Source organism: Thunnus albacares, chromosome 7 (assembly GCF_914725855.1).
Source record: "Thunnus albacares chromosome 7, fThuAlb1.1, whole genome shotgun sequence".
NCBI lineage: Eukaryota > Metazoa > Chordata > Actinopteri > Scombriformes > Scombridae > Thunnus > Thunnus albacares.
Window position 1 is genome coordinate 9,337,132 of NC_058112.1, and position 9,300 is coordinate 9,346,431.

A 9,300-nucleotide genomic window follows, 5' to 3' on the forward strand; every position below is an offset into this window, starting at 1 on the left:
TCACAGAGAGGTGTGAGATGCAATAATGGTGCAATAATACTTTCTCATCTCCACACACCTGGCCGATTGCTACAAAGTAGAGAAATTGTTGGACACCTAAAATCTAAAGTGAAAAAGAATTGAGGCTTTAATCACATATATTGGTTGTGTGAATGAAGAGAATGGTAAGAGGGCAGGGGGCAGAGGTAAAAAATCAGAAAAATCTGGCCGGGTAAAGTGATTGAGCAGTACTCGCTCCTCCCTCATTTATCACCACCGAGCTGCCCTTGATTAAGGGCCTGGACTCCCACCTGCTCCAGTGGAGCTGCTCAATGGCCAACAGATGAGACTGTGGCTGTACTGGACAGCTCCTAGGTGTGAATGTGTGAAACTGTGTGAGGTGGGTACTGTTGAAAAGGGGCTCTGGGTGAAAATACCCTGGAAAAATGAAAGGTTATATCAAAAAAAACAATAAGCATTGTAGAATATACACAACATGACAGTTTGAGGGATATCCCTGTGGCTTAGGGGTTAATACACCATCCATAAACCACAATGTCCCTGCATCAAATCTGGCCAGGGACCTTTATTTCTATCTTTCTTTATTTCTTTATTTATTCTTATTTCTTTATATCTTTATTTCTTTCCCTATTATTATTTCCTACTATTAGTAAGGCATAAGATGCCTCAAAAAGGTATTTTAACATGACAGTTTGACAAATACAGTAAATGGAAAACATGGGAAACTATCAGAAAGCAAAAACTAAAAAAAATCTCTTTAGCTCCCATCTCACTCTCCTTAAGCATCTCTATCATGTATTATTATTCCTATTCCAGCTGATATGACTTGGATGTCCTTATTTCCAAAAAAATAAGAACTACTGTTATATTCCTGGGGACTATAGATTCACATTTACATTCTTGCTTTCCCAGATGAGGTGTGAAAGATTTGAGAAAAGGAAACATTGAGGTACTGCACGAGGCTCTCGATGTATATGTATATCATGTCTACATGTCACTGCATCAGTAATTATGATCAAAATTTTCTTTAGCCACTGTTTGGCATAATTCAGTTTTCATTGGACATTGTTCCAAACAAACTGCTTAAAAAGCTAAGTAATTGTTAAAGTTGGCACAAGCATTTAATCCACACAAACAGCTCACTGAATGCTGGCACAACTCCCCTCTCTTCTGTCAGGTTGGAGTAACTTGGATCCCCTGTGCTCTCAATTACAGAACAGTCTCCATGCTGCCATGTTTAGCCAGTGCGCTTCCTTTGATGAATATTTCATTCAGGCTTTAGAGGTATCCACAGAACAGAGAGTGCACTTACTAACAACCTTGCTACTGATAAAGGTGATTGTTCTATGTTGGGTCTTCTTAACCTTTGCCCAGATTTTGTCATTGTTGATCCAAAAATAATCTATTATTCATTCTACATTTCTCCTGATTAAAATAGCCTTAATTGTATTAACATCCACCTGTTTTAACATTTCCATTCCATTTCTTCTGATAAACCAGAGCAAACATATTACAACTGTGTACATAGTCCCAACAAAGCTGTAAGGGAGGAAGAGGTTGAGGAAAAGCAGAGGAGGAAAATCCATTTATAAGGGAGTTGGTATTGAATTGCGCAAACAGCTGTGCCTGGCCGTGCCAAACACAAAAGAAAAGAATAGCCCCGTCTTTAACAAAATGAAAGCAATTCCCAGCACATTTCCCCTGGGTTTTCATCAAGAGACACTGCTGTTCTGAACAACTTGACTTTGTCTGTGTACTTTACCTGAAAGAGAAAGACAGAGAGAGAAAGACAGATAAAGAAAGAGAGGAAGAGGAGGGCTGGGGATAAGGCGAACAACATTGACTGGCTAAAACAAGGACAGGAAACGGCAACTAAATGAGCATCACATGGGATGGCAGAACTGTCCAGAGATGATGGTGACATGCTGAAATGAGACATTTCCAGAGCAGCACACATTAGGAAGCGTTCTGTGTAATGCCCTCGGTTAATACGGCTGCGATGTTGTTCGCCCTAGTGCCTCTTCAACAAGTGAATTAACCATGCTAATCTGCCCCCTGCAATTTACCAGAATGCTCATGTATATGGTACGACTGAGGGGCAACATCAGTGTGTGTGTGTATGTGTGTGTTTGAATGTGTCTAATGAAGCAGTAAAACGGGAGATGCTCAGTTGGCATTGGACCCCCCTCTAGCAAATTAACCACAACAGGCTGATGTCCTACCAGCTGGCCACATCAACACACACACACACACACACTTAGGTTATGTGTCCCGCAGTGTATGAACAGTCCAGCCTTCTATCCCTTTTGCAATCTGACACTGGATTGAAAATACAGGCTGTTCCTTCATCAAGGAGCATGCAGGGAGATGAATGGCTGATCACAGTGACCACTCCACTGAGGCCATTATCCTCCCGCAGACTCATTTTCACTGTACGACTTTGCAGGGAAAATTGTCACTCCGTGCCACACTTTTCATTTGTTTTATTTTGATGGGAGCCAAGACACCCGGTTGAAAATGATGGAAACAGTGTGAAATCGCAGATTAAGTGTGAGTCAAAACGCCAGTGGATGAAAAAGATAGAAATCCCTGCTGCCAAAAGGAACAAAGGCACAGGGAAGATTACAACAGCCATTTCATGTACCATACCAGCAGCTTGTGGGATTATAAGATTGATGCAACACTTTTCTGTTCTGTAGGATATTAGCAGGGTTAAATTAATGATGGAGATTAGTTTTTTGTGCTTTAGTTTTTCTGTTGGAGGTTTGTGTAATTCAGGTTTATCTTATTTTTTGTCACTTGTCTGTATATAATTCATACTTTTCAGTTACTTAAATTCAGCACTCGGGATAGGGATTTTTCTGATCACTTTGTCTATATGCCAACAGAACCCGGATCTGATATCCATAAATAGTGACATAAATTAAAAGAGAGTTACATGTTGGCTGGTGTCAACATCTTTTTATTCAGAGACTATTAACTGATTAAGGCTGATAATTGTTTATACAAAAGTTACATATATAGTGGTATAATGGATAAAAACTCAAACATATGCTATACAGTTTGGTATGCCAACAATTTCACAGAGGGGAAAGCAGAGCTAGCCCTACTGTAAACTTGACCTAGGGTGTTTTCATACTTAAACTTTGTTTGCTCTGGTCCAAATCAGTGGATGAGTTGATAACTCCCCCCACCCCCATTTAGTTTCTTTTTACACTGTGAAAAATCCAAGTGAACCAAATTGCATCACTACAAGCCATGTGAGAACTTTCAATCTGCATATTGGTGAGATCCATCTGTCGCTGCAGGAAAAGGACATAAACACAGAAAAAGAGGGCTAGAGGACATTTTTTAGGTCCTAAACCAACATTCTTTGTTGGGCTAGTCCAAGTCAGACCTCAATTCATTCTCTGGCTAGCTGCTAGCTTCACCTGTCTGCATCCCAGTATGCAAAACACACCTGGCTACAGGAGCCATTTAGCTCAGACTTCTAGAGTACGCCTAGTAGTTGGGTCAGGTCGAAGTCGGACCACATTCCCACCACAAACAAACCACTCCAGAATTTGTTTGGGACCAGGCTGAGACCACATCCTTAAAGGGCCTCAATATGGTTGTTTTGGTCCGCACCCAAGTACAATGACTTTTTCTTTTTTATCTTGACCCTCCCCAGAGCTACAAATATTTTTCCTTGAGCCTCCTGAGTGACTAGGAGAAAATGCATGACCCTCTCTCCACCATAAATAACCATATTTTATTATATTCATAACAAAGGTAGGTAGTATTGGAGAAAATAAAAAGCAAAGGCTGACCTTTTCCAACCATTACATTTAATAGCGAACCATGACTCTTAAACCTTGGCCCTCTGACCCCCCTTCCCTCGTCGGGGGGAAAAAAAGCAAGCTACCAGCCTAACTTACTGCATCCTCTCCTTTAGTACTGCAAAAGTTACCTATAACAATTCCAGCTCTGAAACAAAAATAAGACGCTAACTTAATCCAACCAATGTAACAAGCAAACAGCAGGGAGGGAGTGAGAGTTATCACCAAAACAAACAGATAATTTCTTAAGCTAAATGCAAATCCTCCTTAGAAATAATCACATCATCACACTATCATCAAGCTATGTGCACTTCAGCAGAATAAAGGTGCACAACAGTCACGCCCCCACGACACAAAACTATCAACATTTAATAAGCCTATACATTACACATACACACACACACACACATATCACAGGACACTCAAAGCCAACATTAGCAACATGTACATATTAATGACCGTTTTCCCAAATAAACTGTAACAGACAACTGTGGCAGCACCAGTCAGAATAATATCAATTGGCTCGGCAGCCATTATTAGATTTCAAAAACTTCCCCCTTGATGATGCATTAATGAAAGTTTCTTGAAAATGAAATCCTTGAGCTGAAAAAAGCCTTGGTTTTCCGCATGAAATTAGCTCTGGTGAAAGTCTTCCTTTGCCAATTAACTCCAACTTTTCACTAAAAGTTAATCTTGAAAAAGGCATGGAGAATCCTCACTAGCCATGGTTACTCCCGGCTTGTTTATTTGTTTGTGCTTGTGATTGTGTCCGCTCCATTTCAGTGCGCCAGTGCACCGCTTCATAACGGCGAAGGCCAGGAAAAGTGTTTAAACTATGTATTTAAATGGAGTGTAATCTGTCAGCCAGCAGCAGCAACCACATAATTGTCAGCTGACAAAACAACAATGTTGGCCTACAGGGCAAAAGCCATGGTAGCTTTCCTAGCTGACAAATAATTGCAAGCATGGACAGTAATGTTCACAATATGATTTTATGTAAGCCCAAATGACATTCATCAGTTCTCTGTCTTATCAATCTTCTTTGACTTGATTGTATTTGTATGGGCCATGTGGTCGTGGTGACGTAAACACTGCTCTCACTGCTGAAATTTGGCAGCAGATCAGGCATATCTGCTGGTTACGATGACTGTCCTGTGGTGTGTAGACTTTGCCTATTTGACGCAGCACAGATGTACAAGCGTGGTAATGGTACAGACCCGTTCACAGCACACAGCAGCCTTAACTTCTCATAAAGTAGTAACAACAAAGTCCGCCCATTTAGAGGGAAGATATGGTTATGATTGTCAATTTTACTGTCATTTGAATTACTCGGCTGTCTGTAAAATTATAGGTGGACCACCGATCACAGAGCTGAAAGCAGCATTTTCTTCCCAGTAACTGCAGAGGCATAAAATTCTGATAGGCTGACAAAAGGGGCTTCTTTCATTTAACCCTTCATATTCCATCACAAACTGAATAGGCAAGTTTGAATGGTTTATTTCCTCTGAATGCTTTTGAGTCTTGTAACCACACAGTGGTAAAACCCTAACTCTAACCCTAACGTATTTTGAAAAGAAAAAATGTATTTAAAATAAATACAAAATGCAACCATTTAAAGTTGTATGTCCCTCCCCTAATTTTGAAGTTAACATAAAAAAAAACATAAGTCCCTCCCCAGTGCTTAAAAAAATATTTGTTGTGCCTCCCCCATTTTGCACCACCCCCTCCCTCTCATAAATAACAAACAGTTCCTAATCGCACCACAAGGGGGAAAACAAACCAGAGTCCGATTCAACCAGACTAAAAAGTGCAGGTTTGAAAACGCCCTTAAATGATGGGTTCACAATGTTTTCAAGTCTGTCTTAAAACAATAGTCAGGAGCCCAAATGAACATTGACATGTGTTTTTCTTGCTGTAATCATTCCTCCTGTTCATACTGGCCATTAGAAGATCCCTTCATAATGCACTTTCAGTGTAAGTGATGAAGGCCAAAATCCTCCTTCTGTGCAAAAATATATTTAAAAGTTTATCTGAAGCTAATATGAAGCTTCAGTCGTTCAAATTTGTCAAATCAAGTTTAGATATCTTTCCAGGGCCCCCATCACTTACATTTAAAGCACATTTGAAGGGGATCTATAAATAGCCAGTATGAACAGGAATGATACAGTGAGGAAAATTCTTTCAATGTTAACACGGGCACCTGGCTGTTGTTTTGACAACAGTTGACAGAAGATACCTTACCGCATAGGTTTTCATTCATAGCTCAGTAACTGATTTCAGCTTTTGAGAGCACCATAACAATATGACACAGGTGTACATGATCATACTGTATGGTACTTCAGTTACATTCTCTACAGTAACTGTGTTTACATTCTTTCATTCACTCTATGATATGGATGGACAATAGGAAGGTTACTTGTCACCAAATATTAACTATTGAAGTGCAATTGCCATATTTACACTTTCATTCACAGTGATAGAGTGCCTATAAAGTCTCTGAAGAAAAACATTCAGCAAATGTCCCAAAATGGCATTTGTTCACAATCAAGTGACAAAGTCCTTAAGCAATCATACTAATTGTTTTGGTGGCGTTATGCTAGAGCCCACAAAGGGAGAATGTCGGGGTGATGGGTGGTCAACAAAATGTGGGAGTTTGCCATGGGAGGCCAATGTTCATTTCCTTTTTCCTACTTACAGTTAACAATGGTTTCTTTTAACCATGATAACAAGGGACCAAGTAGTTATCATTGTAACCATGACGACAAAGGTCCCCTCATCTTAATAAAGTAGTATTTTTAACCCTGCTCCAGGTCAATGAAGTGTTTGTTTTAATGAGCCTGAATTGTATCTGATGGGATTATTTTTCTTCCCTGAATAGATTCTATGATTGTGGTAATTTTAGTTGGCTGGCAGATGACAACATGATGATCTCCTCAGACTCTGCAATTTGAACCAGTTTTCAATTTTGCTCAGTGAGAGGACGTTCCCAACTAAATAACAGAGGAGGTGATAATTTACTCGATGAAAAGTGTTTAGAACCAGTCCATGACTTTACTGTCCTGGCAGAGGGAATTGTTTGTCTTAATGGAAATGCGTTTGGTGGGGGTGATTATCCTCCCTACACTCATCCAAGCATTGTGGAGATCTTATTTGCAGACAGATGACAGTATTATGCCCTTCTGAGTGCATGCAATTAGCAGATAGAGGTATTCAAAACATGTACAAATAAATCTTTATAAACAAATCTTCAAAGTGAACTGACACTCACCATTGTCAAATTGGTAGCTTTTAGCAGAGGAGCTCCCCTCACCGGTGACAGAGAGTGCCATTGTCAGCTCAGCCATGATTCACAGTACATTACCTCTTTGTTAAAGCATATCAAAAGACCATGAAAGCTACAGAAACAACCATAATCTGACAACTCTGTCGTAAATAATATGTTGCTGAGCTACTGAACTTGTGTGCAGAGCTCATAAACTTGGGTGCTTGTATAGGCCAGTGTTTTAGTATCTTTCAGCTCAATGTTTTGGTTTTACTGTTTTGGTTTAGTCCCATGGGCTCCATTAGCATAATTTCCAGATGCAGCAGGCAGCTGTTTATACTAACAAAGTTCCGATAAACCCACTGTATGCTACCTGTCCAGCACCACACAGCAGACAAACTTAGCAGCTAAAGAGTGAGAATTTTCCCTTTAGGAGTTGGTGGAGAGCAAACAGAACTAAAAAGAGAGTGAATTTTGGAATTAGCCAGAAAGACTGCAAATGAATTGTAATGTTGCTGTGTCTCATGTATGTGTAAATAAGAAACCGTTTGCTAACAAGTTGTGTCTATAGCTTGTTTCTACTTCCCCAGGTGGCCAAAAAATCAGTTAATGCAGGAACAATCATATTGGTACGTTGAATATTTCCATTTTGTATTGGTGTATACTACTCCTACTCCACAACATTTTTAGAGTGAAATATGTACTTGTACTTTTTTCTCAGTAGCCTACTTGTACTTACTTTTTACACAGCATTACGTTACTGGTTACTTAGTTTGCAGATTAACATTTTACATACAAAACACATGACAATCTTGTAAAATATGATGTGCAATGTCCTATATTGTATACACAGTACACCCTTGAGGTCATGCGGTTGGGATGGTCAGCACCTTTAAGTCTGCAGCCAGGATTAATCTGTGTGAGTTAGGAGCAGTGCTGCTCCAGGTGAAGCAATGTAAGAAAAGCAGTGTAAGCAAAGCAAAGAAGTATTTAGGTTGCAGGTTATTGTTCACAAGTGAGGATAAGATGGAGTGTGAGGTTTATGCAAAGTCATGGTACAAGATTCAAGATTCAAATTAAATGCTGTTCCTCCTAGCCCACAGCAGTGCAACAACAACAGAAAAGATAAAGATATATATCTAAAAATTCCCTTACAAAATGATAAAAACATGTAAACATGTATCCCAAAGAGAAAAAAAAGAACAAAAAATTAGCAGCATAGTGCATTAAAGTACATTTGGAGAGAAAGTGCATGTCTCAGTTCGATGTTGACAGCTGGTGCGTGTCAACGAGTGACCAGCACTGATGAGGAGGTTAGAGGGTAGGTGGGGGGGTGGGCATGTTCATGGGGGGCACAGTCTGTTAATGATCCTTCCTGCTTTTGGGTGAAAGCTATTTAGCATTTTGCTGGATTTGGCACAGATGCGCCTGTGCTTCTTCCTAGAGGGCAGGAGGGAAAACAGATTATGAGAAGGGTGGTGGGACAGACTGGAGGGGATGGAGCCACTGTTGTGCTTTTTTAATGATGGCCAAGGTGTTATTCATTGAGGTCAGGTCGTCCACCAGGTGCACTCCAAGGAACTTGATGTTACTGACCCTCTCCACAGCCAGTGGTTGGTCAGTGGTGGATGATGTCTGCCGTCCCTCCTGAAGTCAGTCACCCTCTCCTTTGTTTGGTTGACGTTGAGGCAGAGATTGTGGGATATGCACCAGGCCGTTAGCTGCTCCACCTCCATTCTGTATGCAGATTCATCATTATTGCTGACAAGACCCACTACTGTTTTATTATCAGCAAAGTTGATGATATGGTTGGTGTTGAGTCTGGCAGTACAGTCATGTGTTAACAGGATGAACAGCAGGGGGCTCAGGACGCAGCCCTGTGGTGAACTTGTGCTTACTGAGATGGATTTTCATGTGCGGTTGCCATCCCTGCTGCCTCTGCATCTGGAAGTCAAGGACCCAGTTGCAGGTGCCAGTGTCCATGTCCAGCAACCTCAGCTTCTCCACCAGCTATTTCGGTATGACGGTACGAGCTGAAATCAACGGAGAGGATCCTAGTATAAGTATCCTATCCCTCCAGATGTGACAGAGTGAGGTGAAGTGAGGTAGATATTGCATCTTCCGTGGATGGGTTGGCTCTGTCCATGTTTTCATTTAGCCATGTTTCTGTAAACACAGAGACACAGCAGTCCCTTAGCCTGCGCTGGAAAACTCTCAAAA